The sequence below is a fragment of the Cupressus sempervirens genome, chromosome 3 (assembly GCF_028749045.1).
Source record: "Cupressus sempervirens isolate cs-2001-9-10 chromosome 3, ASM2874904v1, whole genome shotgun sequence".
NCBI classification, from domain to species: domain Eukaryota; kingdom Viridiplantae; phylum Streptophyta; class Pinopsida; order Cupressales; family Cupressaceae; genus Cupressus; species Cupressus sempervirens.
The window spans coordinates 869,967,956-869,986,069 of record NC_143120.1 but is presented as its reverse complement, the minus strand read 5'-3'; positions in this window follow the sequence as shown (position 1 = coordinate 869,986,069).

The window sequence follows — 18,114 nt, the reverse complement described above, 5'->3', positions numbered from 1 at the left end:
GAAGCATAAGTTTGAGCATACATCCTATCTATTTATACAAAGCCACTCAACAAGAGAGCTTCTCGTTGAGAGAGTCCATTAATGGCTCATATTCTCAATTGAGAATTCATCTTAGTCTATCTTGAAGTTTATGAATTTTGTTTAGTTTGTAGAAGCTTTATTTAAATTTGGTTTCTATTAGCATACTAACATTTCTCATATACAATACACATCATCATAAACATGTATACTATCTCCATATAGCTTTGCTAATCCTAATATGATGTCAGTAACAAGTTACATACAAAATAATACATTGTTCTAATATACTTAGACCATTTTTTGGGTACCAAAAGCTAAGTATCTTTATTTCTGAGGTTTTTTACAAGCATGTACATCATGTGTTACCATAAATGACAATAATTGCATATCTTCTTTAGCCAATTGCTAACAATCTTCCCTTTTCACATTGATGGCAACAAAATAGGGAAAATTGGCTAAGTAAACAAAACTTGTCCAAAACATTGCAGTATCAATACATTAATTATCTTTTACAACTTATCCATCTTACATATGCTCCCCCTTCCAATATGATTTCATACCTTACCTTAATTACAATTTTCTTATGCATCTTCTCCCCCTTTGACATCAATGACAAAGGTTAGAATGTCAAAAATTGTCCATCTATTGTCAAAAACTATAATCATCTGCCTTAAGCTAATAATATCTTCATGCAATCATCAAAACTTGCCTTGAGACCATTTAAACCTTTTATCCATGTATCCCTAGCTATTTTAGTAGAGGTGATAATTTTACATAGGGCATTTGATGCAATCTCAACTGCATTTAGATCAGAGTATAAGAAATTTGAATAGGTGTTCTTGGCTTTGACACATTCCTCCAACTGTCTCTCAATTGTTGTTATGTTTAGAGAAATAGACTATTTGAATTTTGATTATCTCTTCAAAATTTGTTCTTTCTTAAGTTCCAGTTTCCTGATATCACTATGAACATTTGCCACTTGTCCTTCAAAGTCATCAACTTTGTTGGAAGGTTGTTGTATCTGGCTTGATAAAGCTTCTAGCTCACTCAGCTTTCCTTCAATCTTATTGTCAAAATCCTTGGTCAACTTATTAGATAAAGTACACTTAATGTACAATACCTTTCCATCTTGTTGACATTTCTGAAGTTCCTTGATACAAATATCAAGACTTAGCAAATCATTCTTGATATTTTAACAAATGGAGCTAAATAAATTAGCATCATGTGAAATCTGGGCCTTTGACTCTGTAACATTAAAAAAAATTGTAAATTCTTCATCAAAATATTTTAACACTTCTTGTGCCCTCTATTCAGGATCTACCTCTGTATGCTTGACTGTCGGAGTACTATGTAATATGTTAGTTACCTCCATTAAGGTTCTTTGTAGGCTCTTTACTTTCATGTTCTTCTCAATATTTTTGTCAAAGATGAGATTAAGTCAATTTCATCATCATCATCACTTGTTAGGCTAGCAAGTGAAAGTGGAGAGCATGAATTAGATGGTTTAGATTCATCTTCCCTTTGCTTCTTTTCTCCTACCTCTTCAACTCTTCTCTCTTCTTTCTCTTTCTCTTACTTTTCTTTTTTTTCTTTCTTTCTTTTCTTCCTCCTCTATTCTCTTCTTCTTTTCTTCCTCCATTTTCCTTTTCTTTTCTTCCTTAACTCTTCTTTTCATTTCTTATTCAATCAATTTATTCTTGGCTTCTTCAATTTTTCTCTTTTCTGCCTCTAATAGCCTCTTTTCCTCTTCAATTTGTTTTAATTGATCTTGAATATTCTCGGCCTAAGATTCAGGTTGTTCAAAACTCTCAAAAGGGTTAGTGTCATCAATGTTAATATTAATACTGGTCTTGTCAAATTTCATAGCGTCACCACTTACTAACACTTCCAAAGTTCTAGGTGCTTGTGAAGGTGTTGTCTTAGACTTAGTTATCATATGACTAATAGTTGCAGCTGTTTCACTCCTTATTTTATCCTTCTCACCCACCATAAATAGAAATGGTCTCATCTTGTTCCTCAAGTAAGGTTCTAGATTGTTCAACAATTTCTTCACTTCTTCCTCATCATCTATCTTGCATATGGTCATTATCATAAACTTCCAAAGTTCTATATCCTCTTTCTAGGATGGTGCTTTCTTCTCTATAAGTCTATCATAGACTTTATGATTTACTATGCCTTCAATATCCTTAAGTTTTAGATTGTTAGCAATTATATATCTCAAAGTAGAGATTTTAATCTAATCTTTCTCAATATCATTATATAAATCATAAAATTTATTCATCTAAACAAAGTTCCCTTCATTTGCAATGACTTCTTCAGCTTCCAAGGCTGCCTTGCTTTTCCTATTGTCTATTTCAAAATAGTTACTTTCTCTACCTATTTTTCTTCTTCTTCTTCTTCTTCTTCATTGGATTCCACAATTATCAACAATATCTTTTGTCTTTTTCCTGGTCCAATAGCTTGTTGCTTGACTCTTTTAGTCTTGGTAGTCATAGCTTCCACTAATCTTTCTAATTTTCTCTTTGGTTCACTTTGTTGTTTAGTTGATACTGCAACATATGGAATGCTTTATTCTGAAGATGTTTTTGCAATACACACACCGGATGGTTGCCCAACTGATAGTGGTTGCACATACATTATTCCTTATTTCATTATTTCTCTAACTACCTATGACTCACTTTCTATCATATTGGCCTATGTTAGAGCTTTCTTCATTATTGTCTCTATCTTATTGTGATATGCTTTCTCTAAGGATGCTTGATGGGCTGATTGAATAATTTCTTCATAAGTCCCAAATTTGTACTTAGCTTGGTCCTTTTCAGATTTCAACAATAGATCAATATATCCAATTGCTACATCATCACTTAACTCATAACCTCAGGGATCAAGGAATGTTTCTCGAAGTTCTACTGCTTGAATATGAGTTAAATCTATATCAACCATAACACATATATCATCTATGAATCTTTCTAAAGTTGCAAGTGCAATTCTGAATCTTTTTTTCATCCCATTTTGAAATATTTTTATGATCAAATTTTTGCTATCCAAGATTTTATCTGTTGGATTTCTTCTACATACATCTGTAATCTTCTCCATGGTACATATCTCACTACTCATAATCTTTGTGACTAATAAGTATGGAAATCTCTTAAGTACATGAAAGAATATAAGATTGATCAATGATTGAAATCTAAACACTCCATTCTTGGTCCTCTTGATTTTCTCTAGGTTTTCAAGAAGATGCATTCTCAAAATTTCACTTAGGTTTACTTGTTTCTTCTCAACACAAATCTTATAAGTTGCATAGATGAAAGATTTATTGAAAAGGTTTGGTTTGGAAACATGTAAACCCATTGGAACACCTATGGTAACTGGACACAAGTTATCTACAAAGGATGAGACACATATTGTTGAGCAGGAGAAGTACAAATCTATGATCAGAGGATTGCAATATCTGAGTCACATAAGGCCAGATATAGCAAATGTAGTTAGAATTGTTGCAAGATTCAAAGCTAATCTCAAAGAAGCACATTATGTAGCAATCAAAAGGATATTTAGATACCTAAAAGGAACACCAGAGTTCAGATTGTGGTATGATAGATCTAATAATTTCACTGTATGTGCTTGTCCTGATGCTGATTGGGTAGGCAATATGGATGAGAGAAAGAGCACTAGTGGTGGAGACTTCTTTCTTGGAGGAAGATTGGTTTATTGGCAAAGCAAGAAATAGGATTGTACCTCACAAAGTATAGAAGAAGTAGAATATGTTGCAGTAGAAAACAATTATAATCAAGTTGTTTGGATAGAACATATGCTGAAGGATATCAGGATAGAATTCAATAAACTTGTTGTCATACATTGTAACAACACAAGCACAGTAAATATGTCTAAGAATATAGTGTTGCATTATAAGACCAAGCACATTTCTACCAAGTATAACAAGTTGAGAGAGAAAGTTGCAAAAAAGGAAATTAGATTGGAGTATGTGAGCACTAAAGAGCATATTATAGATATCTTCAGTAAGCCTCTTCCCAAAGAGACTTTTGAGTATTTGCGAGGTATCCTAGGGGTTATGCCCCTTCCTACATCAGAGTAGATAATGCAAGAGTGCATCAATCTAGTGTAACTGAGCACCATTGTTTATCTGGACTGAATGCTAATGCTTCCTATATGGGGGAGTATCTATGATGGATAGAGTCACCTAGGAATTTTTTTGGATGTTGCTTTTGAATAGTGTCTTTGGACACTTGAGCTAGTTAGAAATAGTTGTTGTAGAGTTTGATAGTTGTTGAAACCTTTGACATTGATGTCAATGGGGGAGAAGTTAGCATGAAAAATAGGTTAGAGAAGTAAATAGGTTGGAGAAGTATAGAATGGAAAAATAGTTTGATGTAAAGCACATTGAGGTCTATCGATCAAGAAGAATGACAGATGAAGAGGATTTGAAAAGAAAGCTTAATAGTCTTTTGCAGTTGGTATTTTTGGAACTAGGTGTTTTTCATCTATGTTGCCATCAATGCCAAAGGGGGAGATTGTTGGAAGCATGAATGATGATGATATTCCTATGGGGGAGTATTGTAGAAACATGATTAGATCATTATCATGATCATATGTTACATCCATCATGGTGTTTTTCATTGATGTCAACATAGTAATTTTCTATGATATCTGACAGAAGAACAATGGAAAGATCAAGTTGATACGGACATATCGTTGAGTACTTTTAGTAGCAAGGTTAAAGGGAAATACTACTAAGTTTTTGGTATATGCAGCTAACCTCAAAAGAAAAAGATATTAAGTCTAGAAGAAGTTATGTAATTTTTGGTGAAGATTGTTCTGAGATAGAGTTTACAGAGGCATGTTCTGGTAAACTTGTTATATCTCTTTACAGAGTTATTATTCTATGAAGCCAAAGTTAAAGATGTGAAGAAGACATGTTGGTGATGGCATGGACAAGCTTGCTCATCATAATTTTATGTGTATGGAAAGTTATTCAAGATGCAAGGTGAAAGATTAATGTTATCGCTAAGTGTAACGTGTTCTTAATGTGGTCCTATAATAATTAATTGAGAAAGTGTAATAGGTGACTTAGGGAATTGTTTTATGGATTGGTATAAAGGAAATTTTCCTTTATCATATATGAGATGGATGAAGTAATTGTAAGCATCACAAAGAGTGGAATGTGAAGTTGAGTAGTGCAAAGTGGAAGTGAAGGAAACTTCATTGTCGAGGTTTTATTGTGTGATCTGAAGTTGGATACTTGGATCCAAGGTTCACAACCTAGTCTAAAAGGTCTAATAGTGATTGATCTGATTGACAGGACAGTTACTTGTTTGAGTAGTGAACTCTTCTTGTAATTGAAATTATATGTTTGGACAGCGAGCTCTTTTTGCATACATTGTACTACAACTCCAAACAAGGTTGGCACAACTCCTAACAGAGTCAAAATATTGTAACAAGGATTCAAAGTCTCCTAATAGGGACTCATATGTATTAAATGTTGTAATAGACTCCTAACAAGATCCATCCTCTGACAAGGAATATTTATATTAGTGCATCATCTTGTGGGCATCATTCCCACTAGGGTTTTCCCTTTGATCAAGGGTTTTCCTATTTAACATATCTAGTGTAATTTTCTATGTGCATCTTGTTATGGTTGATGTTTACTTTGGTTGAATGGATAAGATTGTTTAAGGTTGATAAATGTTTTAATTATTGGATAGTTGATTTACCCATATTTGATGGAACAAATTATGATAGTTGGAAGGAAAAGATAAAGACACATATGGTGTGCATGGGTCTAGAATATTGGATCTTGACAAAATCATCAAAGACAATAATTGTTGAGAAAGATTTGGAAACTTGTACCAAGGAAGAAAGAGATCTTTTTATGTGTAACATGAGAGCTAGAGAAGCACTATTGACTGCACTTTCTAAAATTGAATACAATCAGGTAAAGTCACTATTGGAATATTTTTAGAACAACTGGGGGGTGAATGAATTATCCAAGGTCCAGATGTATAAATAAAACTTTTCACAGCTTAGTGAACCCAGAAAACATTTATCTTCATGCATGCATCCATAAGATTATGCAATCACTTAAAACTTGTACGTTATTGTCAAATCAACTTACAAAAATGTAAACATGAAACATAACAGATTCATCAACACAATTGACACAATGATTTATGTGGAAACCCAATTTGGGAAAAACCACTAGTAACATGCTACTCTTTTTCACTCTTCGAAAGTGATGCCTTGTGAGAGGCCAACCCTGCTAAAGGTTATGATACACACTATTAAATGTGACCCTATTAAAGGATTTCAATCACCCTATTAGGAGTGAGCCTTGTTAGAGGACTTTAGACCATTCACTTGGAATGTTACCTAGTTAAAGGATTTACAAATGACTATTAGGTCAACCTTAATCCAAAGGATTTACCCTAGACTAATACAATTATTAGAGAGTAACAGTAAGGCTTGATCTGATAACAATTTACAACTCCATTTGCAAATTATAGATCTTTGTTCTTGTCCTTCATTTAGCTTGGCCTTCACACATTTCAGCTTTGATAGCTTGTTCACCCTTCAAGCATTCATACCCTTAAGCCTTCTTGCTTAACATTCCAATGCAGACTCTTCTCTTGGGTCACTTGATGAAGCAAAACTATTGACTCCTTGTCTTCCTTAGGTTCTCGCACATGAAAACCTTTGCTTCTGACTATCCATTCCTATAAATAGGAAATTAAAATCTTTTTCACTCATTCTCCATCATCCAATTTAGGGTTAGGACAGATTAGGTAGGATACAATGAATCTACCCTTCATTTCATATCTCTTCTAGAAACTTCTCCTTGAATTCTCTTTGGATTCACCTAAAAATAGTTTACCTTTAATTCTGTGCCACTAGATCATCAACCTTATCTTCCACCTAGTTCACACATTCTAAGAAAATAAACTTGTCAGCTCAGATCCATCAAATTTATGATCTTTTATATAATGCAACCACTCAGCATTATCTAGCTTTTGATGCTTGGCACATGCTACATTGCTCAGCATCCTCTATAAAATCACTTAGCACAAACTAAAATTTACTAGTGCTTGGCATCAACTAAACTTTACACGACATCCACTATTTTGCTTGGCATACACTAGAATAAACTTTTACTTAGCTCCAACTTATTTTTTGTTCGGCTTGCACTAACTTTTCTTGGCACCTACTATTCACTTGGTCAAGCTTGGCAGACAAACTTTGTGTAACTTGTTCTTCTAAACTTTCTTAGTGTAACCAACCTTTGTAACCTTAAGTAGATTATCAATGCATCATATTATTATTTTCTTAACTAATTCATGTACTCCTTTACATAATCATAACTCAACCTTTCCTCTAGGTGATATTGTTACATTTTTTGATCAAATCCTCTTCATCAATCAAATAAGTGATAATACTTAAATCATATAAGAAGTTGTCTTACTAGTAAATAGTAGGTTTGACATTAGTGACAGAATAATTATTGAAGCATATTGATCATACTTGTATCAATCTATTATCAACAATCTATAGTTACTGATCAAGGAAGTAATTACTGAGGGAGATAATTGTTGTGCAAAGGAAAGTACAAGTATGATGAGGGAGATAGTAAAATACAAGAAAAAGAGAGATAGATATACAAGAGATTGGAGATTTACTAAAGAGGGAGAAATCCTAACATTTACCTAGTAAGTGGGAGATATGATAAGAAGATATTTAGAGGGAGTTATAAGGAAGAATTTTGTAATTTACTCAGGAGATGGAAATTGTTGATAGAGGGAGAGATTTCAATACAAGGAATTTTTTTTTTTTGGTATTGTCTTACTATTTTAACCTAGTCAGTTTGGTTGATCGGTTTGGTTTGCCATCAATGCCAACGAGGAAAATTGTTGAAAATAAATTGAAGAAGACTATTAAAGAGGGAAATGATTGAAGCATATTGATCATACTTGTATCAATCTATTCTCAATAATCTCCCTCTTTAATAGTCTTCTTTAATCTATTTTCAAAAATCTCCCTATTTGGCATTGATGGCAAACCAAACTGATCAACCAAACTGATTAGGTTAAAATAGTAAGACAATACCAAAAAAAAAAAATTCTTGTATTGAAATCTCTCCCTCTATCAACAACCTCCATCTTCTGAGTAGGTTACAAAATTCTTCCTTATAACTCCCTCTAAATTTCTTCTTATCATATCTCCCTCTTACTATATCTCCCTCTTACTAGGTAGATGTTAGGATTTCTCCCTCTTTGGTAAATCTCCAATCTCTTGTATATCTATTTCTCTTTTTCTTGTATTTTACTATCTCCCTCATCATACTTGTACTTTCCTTTGATCAGCAATTACTTCCTTGATCCTTTCCTTGATCAGTAACTATCTCCCTCTTTGACAACAATGCCAAAGACTTGTCATCTTAACATGTAGATATGAACTTCTTTAGTTTCTCCCTCGATCACCTTACTTGTGACTGATTTGGAGTGTCAGTTCTTTGATTACTTTAGGGAGCTCCTAAAGTAAGATCCACTACATCAATGTGTAAAATATGAAAATTAGCTTGTTTGATGTAGGGTACTCCTTTTGTTACTTAGATAGCCTTTAATAGGGGGTATCACCCCTAGTTTACCTCTTAGATACTCATAAGCATCTTTAGGTAATGCTTTTGTGAAGATATCAACAATTTGTTCTTTTCTGTTGACTTATTCCATCTTCACCTCTTCATCTTGAACTAATTCTCTCAAGTAGTGATACTTGATTGCAATGTGCTTAGTCTTTGTGTGCATCATAGGATTCTTTGATATATTGATAGCACTTGTATTATCACAATAAAGTGCTACTGGTTATGTGATCTCTTCCTTCATACCTTTGAGTAACTGTTTGATCCATACAATGTTTGTACAATTTATAGTAGCAGCAACATATTCAACTTCAGCAGTAGATTGTGAGGTGCAATTTTGTTTCTTTCTAGTCCATGTAACCATCCTTTTGCCTAAGAAAAATGCTCCTCCACTAGTGCTCTTTCTATCATCAATGTTTCCAGCCCAATCTGCATTAGTGTAGACTCTTAATTCAATTTTTTTATTTTTCTTATAGTATAGACCATACTCCTTTGTTCCTTTTAGATATCTCATTATTCTCTTTACAACCATCAAATGATTCTCCCTAGGATCAGCAAAGAATATTGCAACTATCCCTATGGATAATGCAATGTTGGGTCTACTATATACTACATATTGTAATTTACCAATCATAGACCTGTATGATGTTTGATTCACCTTAGCTGAATCATCATTTTTTGGCAACTTATGTCATGTCACCATAGATGTACTTACTGGTTTGGAATCCTCCAATCCAAAAGTTTTCAATATTTCCTTCACATACTTTGACTGATTGATATATATACCATATTTCATCTAATATACTTGCAAACTCACAAAGAATTTAATCTCTCCAAACATAGACATTTTTAAGTCTTGCTTCATTTGATTTGCAAAATCCTTACATAAAGCATCATGACCTCCAAATATGATATCATCAACAAAAAATTTAGATAACAAAATACCTTTTCCTTTTTCTGTCTTTATGTATAGATTGTTGTTATCATCAGTCCTTTCAAATCCAATCTTCACAAGATACTTATGAAGTCTCTCATACCATGCTCTTGGTGCATGTTTCAAACCATATAGAGTTTTGTGTAATCTAAATACCATGTTCTTATTATTAACATCAACAAAAACTTCTAATTGTTCTATGTAAACTTCTTCCTCTAATATGTCATTCAAAAATGTAGATTTAGCATCCATTTGATAAACTTTGAAACCTTTGTATGCAAAATAAGCAAGTAATATTCTTACTATTTCCAATCTAGCAATAAGGGCAAATGTCTCTCCATAGTCAATTCCTTCTTTTTGTGAATATCCTTTGAAGACTAATCTTGTCTTGTTCCTTGTGACTTCACCATTTTCATCTAGCTTGTTTATGAATACCCACTTGGTGACAGTCACATTTTTGTCTTCTGGTCTAGGAACTAGAGTCCATGTTTTATTTTTCTCAATTTATTTAATCTCTTCTTCCATGGCTTTACTCTAGTCCACATCTTCTAATGCATCTCTCACTGATTTAGGTTCTTTAATTCTTATCAAACATGTATCATTTCTTAATCTATTTCTTATCATTGGTCTAACATCTTTATCTCCAATAAGTTGTGTAGCAAGATGATGTCTTTTGACATATTTGGACAATCTTGGTTCAGCTCTAGTTTCTTCAATTTGTCTCTCAACTTCAAAGTCATTGTGTACATCTCTATCAAGTAGCTCAACATCTCCACTAATCTTTGAATCTAAATGTGCTTCAACTTCATTCTGTAACTTGGCATCTGAGTGTAACTGGATTCCTGAATGTAACTCGACATTCATAGTGTGTGACTTGGCAGTCACTGAAACTTGATGTTGGTTTTTAGCTTGATTTGCAACATCTTCTTTAGCATGCATACCTACATAAGAGTATACAAATGATTTGTATTCTTTTGGTTCTTTCATAGATTTAGCCTCATGTACCTCTATATATTCATCAAATTTTACATTTATACTTTCCACAACTTTGTTAGTGTTAGTATTTAAACACTTATAAGCTTTACTTCTTGTGGAATATCCTAGAAATATACCTTCTTCACTTTTTGTATCTAATTTACCCTTCCTGAGGTCTTTAAGAATGTAGCATTTGCTTCCAAATACCTTAAAGTATTTTACATTGGGTGAGTATCCATATCATAGTTCAAAAGGTGTTGAATGAGTACCTTTCTTGACTTGTACACGTTCAAGGTATAGAAAGTTGTACTTACAACTTCTCTCCAGTATTTTAAAGCAACATTTTTCTCCATCATGAGTGTTCTAGCACAATCCATTATAGATTTGTTCCTTCTTTCAGCAATTCCATTTTGTGGAGGGGTTCTAGGGCCAAATGTTTGTCTTTTGATTCCTCTGTCATTGTAGAACATCTCAAACTCATTTGATGTGAATTCTCCTCCTCAGTCAGATCTCAAACACTTCAGACTTTTACCTATTTCCTTCTCAACTCTTGCTAAGTACTACTTAAACATTTAGAAAGCATTGGATTTTTGTTTCAGAAACATAACTGGCATCATTCTAGAATAATCATCAACAAACAGCATAATGTACATATTTCCTTTGTAGCTTTGCACTTCAATTGTTCCACACAAGTGAGTATGAAAAATATCTAGTATACTTTTAGAGGTATGAGTTTTACTCTTAAAACTTGACTTTGTCATTTTTCCTAACTAACATTGTTTGCACATTATATTATTAGGATTCTTCAACTTAGGCAAACCTCTAACTTTTCTCATGTTACTAATACTGACCAGGTTATCAAAATTGACATGACATAATCTTTTGTGCCACAGCCACACATCATCAAATTTTACAACTAGACAAGTAGCATCCTCTATATCAAGATAGAATAGATTACTCCTAGTTTCATCACCCTTTCCAAACAGTTTTCCATTTGTGTCATACATCTTAGCAGCCTTATTTTCAAACTCAACCTTACATCCCAAATTATTCAGTTGTGAGACACTCAAGAGATTATGGTTAAGTCCTTCAACATAATAGGCATTGTTACATAAAATCTTATCTATGAGTTTGATAGAACCTTTTTCTTTTATCAAATATGGTGCATCATTACCAAATCTTACACTATTTCCATCATAACAATTTAGGGTAATGAACTTACTTTTATTTTCAGTTATGTGATGTGAACATCAATTATCAATGATCCATCTATCATTCTTGTTTATACAAGTCACAAGTGCAGTTGCCTCATCTTTATCAAATTCATCCTTCATTGCAACATACACCACTTAATCATCATGTTCATTAGATTCATCTTTTGTTTCCTCTTTAGCAATGTAGCATGACTTTTTTCCTTTGTCTTTGTAGTCCTTGTTATCTTCATCTCTCCTACTTTTGTACTTGTCACCACCTCTGTAGCTCTTCTTCTCTATACATCTAGTAGAAATATGACCAACCTCATTACAATTGAAACAAATGATAGGTAATTTACCTTTGAACTTTCCTTTACCTTTGTAGAACCTTCTTGCCAGTAGTGCTTCAAGTTGTTCTACATCCTCCTCATTTGTATCATTGTCACTGAAAACATACTTTATCTTTTTCTTCTTTGTCTTCTCATCAGGTTCCTTTAGTGACACCTTAGCTTTGAAAGCAAATTAAATATTCTTAGGTTTGTAAATATCAAAGTTTGATAGCTCAAAAGTAGTGAGTCTACCTACTAGACCTTCAAGTGATAGATTATTCCCTGGTATACATCTCAGTTCTTGAATTGTAGAAACTTTAATAGCATATATAGGCAATAGTGTTCTTAAAACTTTTCTTAGTGCAATATCATCATCTATTTTACCATTAGCTCCTCTTATTTCATTGACAACTTATTTTATCCTTGCAACATATTGAGAAATATTTTCACCTTCTTCCATTCTCATATCATCAAACTTACCTCCGAGACTTTCAACTTTGGCTCTTAGAACATTTTTGTCTCCTCCATAGATGGCAGTTAAGGCATCCCACATTTTGTTTTCACTATCAAGAGCTTTGATACCATCAAATTCATCATAACTTAGGGCAAAGGAAATCTCTAGCATTGTCTGGTTATGTTCTTTCTTCTTTTTCATATCCCTATTTGTTGGGGCTCCAGCAGGATCAACATCCTCGCTGGTAATGGTAGATTGTACATGATCTCCAAGTCCTCCAAGATGTAGCTTCATTAAACTTTGCCATGCAGGAAATTTATCTCTATTAAGCTCGAGTACTTCTCTTTTTGACATCTTGATCTTTATGCTTCTAGCACCTTCAAACTAGTCCTCTTAAGCAGATGGCTCTGGTACCAATTGTTGGAATAGTTTTAGAATAACTAAGAGGGGGTGTGAATATATTATCCAAGGTCTAGATGTATAAATAAAACTTTTCACAGTTTAGTGAACCCATAAAACATTTATCTTCATGCATGCATCCATAAGATTATACAATCACTTAAAACTTGTAGGTTAATGTCAAATCAACTTGCAGAATTATAAACATGAAACATAACAAATTCATCAACACACTTGACACAATTATTTATGTGGAAACCCAATTTGAGAAAAACCACCAGTAACATGCTACTCTTTTTCACTCTTCTGAAGTGATGCCCTGTGAGAGGCCAACCCTATTAAAGATTACAATACACACTATTAAATGTGAACTTATTAAAGGATTTCAATCAACCTATTAGGAGTGAGCCTTGTTAGAGGACTTTAGACCATTCGCTTGGAATGTCACCTAGTTAAAAGATTTACAAATGACTATTGGGTCAACCTTAATCCAAAGGATTTACCCCAAACTAATACAATTATTGGAGAGTATCAATAAGGCTTGATCTAATAACAACTTAAAACTCCATTTGCGTATTACAGATCTCTATTCTAGTCCTCCATTCTACTTGGCATTCACACATTTCAACTCTGGTAGCTTGTTCATCCTTCAAGCATTCATACCCTTAAGCCTTCTTTCTTAACATGCTAATGCAAACTCTTCTCTTAGGTCATTTGATGAAGCAAAACCCTTGACTCCTTGTCTTCCTTAGGTTCTCACACATGAAAACCTTTGCTTCTAATCAGCCATTCCTATAAATAGGAAATTAAGATCCTTTGCCACTCATTCTCCATCATACAATTTAGGGTTAGGATTGATTGGATAGGATACAATGAATTCCATATCTCTTCTAAAAACTTCACCTTGAATTCTCTTTGGATTCACCTAAAAAGTGGTTTACCTTGAATTCTATACCACTAGGTCATCAACCTTATCATTCACCTGGTTCACATATTCCAAGAAAATAAACTTATCTGCTCATATCCATCAAATTCACAATCTTTTAATTAATGTAGTCACTCAGCATTATCTAGCTTCTAATGCTTGACACATACTGCATTGCTCATCATCCTCTATAAAATCCCTCGGCATGAACTAAAGTTTATTGGTGCTTGGCATCAACTAAACTTTACTCATCATACATTAGAATAAACTTTTACTCAGCTCCAAGTAATTTTTTGCTCGGCTTGCAGTGACTTTGCTCAGCACCTACTATCCACTCAGTCAAGCTTGGTAGACAAACTTTGTGTAACTTGTTCTTCTAAACTTTCTTAGTGTAACCAGCCTTTGTAACCTTAAGTAGATTATCAATGCATTGTGTTATTACTATCTTAACTGATTCTTGTACTCATTTACATAATCATAACTCAACCTTTCCTCTAGGTGCTATTGTTACATCTTTTGATCAAATCCTTTTCATCAATCAAATAAGTGATAGTACTTAAATTATATAAGCAGTTGTGTTACCAGAAAATAGTAGGTTTGACATCAGTGACAAAACAATGATTGAATCATATTGATCATACTTGTATCAATCTATTCTCAACAATCTCCCTCTAATATTCTTCTTCAATCTATTTTCAATAGTCACTTGTTACTTCACATTTGATTTGGAAAGCTTTGGAAACTAGTTTTGAAGGTGATTAACATTCTAAGAAATTGAGGCTACAAAATTGGATTTGTGCATTTCAAGATGTTAAAATGATGGAAGATGAATCTATAAGAACATATGTAGGTAGAATATCATAAATCACTGCTTGTATTAAATCTCAAGGAGGAACCAAAGAAGATGATGAGGTTATATGAAAAATATTGAAGAGCTTAACACCACCATTTAAGTTAGTGGTTCAAATGATACAGTTTTTGATCTCTTGTACCAAAGATTTCACAAAGCAGACATTTCTTGGAAGACTTGAAGTAGTTGATAATGAGCTTAGACAGTCCATAGAATTGACCAGAACTAAAAAAAACTTTCAATGCCTTGAATATTCAACCTAGTTTATCAAGGGGCACAAGTGCTAGAGGAGACTTTGCTAGCAGTAGCAAATTTGATGAGGACAGAAAGATTGAAGAAGGAATAGCCCTTCTGGTAAGAAGAGAAAAATAAAATAAGAAAATCTTTAAATGTTGGACTTGTAATGAATTTGGTCATCATGCATCTAAGTGTCCTAAAAGAGAGAAAAAGTATAGAGGAAATTTCAAACCTAGAAGAGATAGAGAATGTTTGTATGCAGATGAAGAAGATGATTATGATGAACAAGCAGTAAGTGCTAGTGATGATGAAATTGGATTTGTAGCTATTAAAGAAGAAAGTCCAAAGAAAGTAGCTTTGGTGTCACAAGTTGAAAAGAAATCTAATTGGATAATTAATAGTGGTTGTTCACATCATATGATTGGTGATATGAACAAGTTTGTTGACTTCAAAAGTTAGGATGGAGGCATTGTCAGAGTTGGAAATAATGCAACATGTCAACTTAAAGGTATTGGATCTATAACTTTTGATGTTAAAACTAACACTAAGTATGTATATTTTGTTGATGGTTTGAAGCATAATCTTTTAAGTGTTGGACAACTAGTGGATAAAGGTTATCAGTTGCAATTCACAAAAAAGACATGCATGATCAAATAGAGAAGGATGAAGTAATTGTAAGTAGCATGAAGAGTGGAATATAAAGTTGAGCAGTGCAGAGTGGAAGTGAACAAAACTTCACTGTCGAGCTTTTATTGTGTGATCCAAAGTTGGATACTTGGATCTAAGGTTCGTGACCTAGTCTACAAGGTTTGACAGTGATTGGTCTGGTTGACAGGAGAAAGAAAAGAGGAACTTAATAGTAAATTACTTGTTTAGGTAGTGAGCTCTTCTTATAATTGAAATTGCATGGTTGGGCAGTGGGCTCTTCTTGCATACATTGTACTACAACTCCTCACAGGGTTGGAATCTTCTAACAAGGATTCAAAGTCTCTTAATAGGGATTCATATGTACTAAATGTTGTAATAGACTCCTAACAAGGTCCATCCTCTAACAAGGAATAGTTATTTTAGTACATCATCTTATGGGCATCATTCCCACCAAGGTTTTCCCTCTGATCAAGGGTTTCCCTAGTTGACATATCTGGTGTAATTGTCTATGTGCATATTGTTATGGTTGTTGTTTAATTTGGTTGAATGGATAAGAATGTTTAAGGTTGATAAATGTTTTAATTATTGGATAACTAATTCACCCCCCTTAGTTATCTTGGTGGACTATTGTTTCTAACAATACATGTTGGTGATGACGTGGACAACCCTGCTCGTCATAATGTTACGTAAATAGAAAATTATTGAAATTGCAAGGCGAAAGATAAATTTTATCACTAAGTGTAATGTGTTCTTAATGTGGTCCTATAATAATTAATTAAGAAAGTGTAACAGCTGACTTGGGGTATTATTGGACTAACCACTAGCCTTCCCCTTCAGGATTCGTGACATGGCTTAACTGCCTCCTATGTTCTATAAGTCTAGTGGTTGTATCGGGCATTAACAAGTCAATCTTTTGGTGCAACAGCAACTCTAGCTTATAAAAGTAATGCCCGGCTTGGGAACCCAAGAGAAATAACCTAAAATGATTCAACGTTTACTGATTTTATTAAAAAAATTAAACAATACAAGATAACAATATGGAAGCAATAGACACATACACATCAAGTACACATAAGCAATTATAATTATAGTTTTCCATTCCTCAAGGGTTTCTTCATGTTGAGTAACATTTAAGAAGTTTATAATTATTATTTTAATTCTCAAGTACAATGTCATGATCATAAGGAAATACTAGATACATCATCTCATAAGAAAATGTGTAAATACGTTTAACATAGCACATATAATGAATAACATCCACTACACATCTCACAGGGTATATCAGAATAGATACAAGGACATCAAATTACAAAATAACATGATAACACATATACATCAACTACATATAAATCTTTGAGATAGGAATAAGAATGATAATGGTACAACTGCATCCATGAACATCTAACATTTGTCAAATTGAGGGGGACCCAAATGGTAAGAACACACTACCTCCTGACCACATGGTTACCTAGTCAAGCTCCCCCTCGCACCATGCAAGGAAGATAATGAATGATCCAAAAACAACTAATCAATCATAAACATGCATAGGCAAGGAAGTCTAATAGTCAAAACTACCTCAAAGGTAACACAAACTACTCAAGAAGAAGAGATAATTAAAATTGAAAGAACACTCAACCCAATACCAACATCACATGCCAAGTCAACATCTAGATACCAAATACAATACAATATCAAAACAAGATAAAGTCAATGAAAGGTATCCACCTTAAGTCAAAGGCCACATTTTCAAAAACAATAATTAATAGATAACAACCATCATCAATAAAAGTTAATCACCAACAATAAGCACATCCAAAAATAAGTACACCACTAATAAATAGTTGACACTCATCATTAAAAGTCAACTATCAACAATAAATGATAGCCAATCAATAAGTAGCAACTTACAATAAATACACCATCAAAATTAATATCCAACAAGTACACCACTAGAGGAAAATATTTAAAAAATCATGAAGGAGACTCAAGCTACATACTAAGGAGTGTCATCACATGGTCAAACTACTTGAGTTGTGCACTTGTCTCTCATTAAACATTAGATCCTTAAGCATTGAGTTACCTTGGACCGGTCACTTTGGACCACGGACCCTCAATGTGATACATGTGGAACCAAAATACCCTCTCATGAAGATGAGGAAAACTAGTCATACCTCTCACTAGGTATCATCTCATTCCCATCCTTATCCTATACAAGTGCTCAAGGCATGGGTGAAGAAATATCTCTAACTTATCTTTTTAATACATGTCTAAATATTTTAAATTATTATGTTATCATTTATTACACAACTTACAATGAGTTACCCTAGTAGTCTCTTTGAGCCCCGGCCCCCATTGCAAGCCACTCTCATAGACATGCACCTAGACTACCTTCCCAAAACTCACAAACTACAATTATGTCTCATGCCACAAAAGTAATATTGATTGAATTTGGTTCCTTAACAAGCAACCCAAAAATAACATTGGTTCTCAAAACCCAAGTTC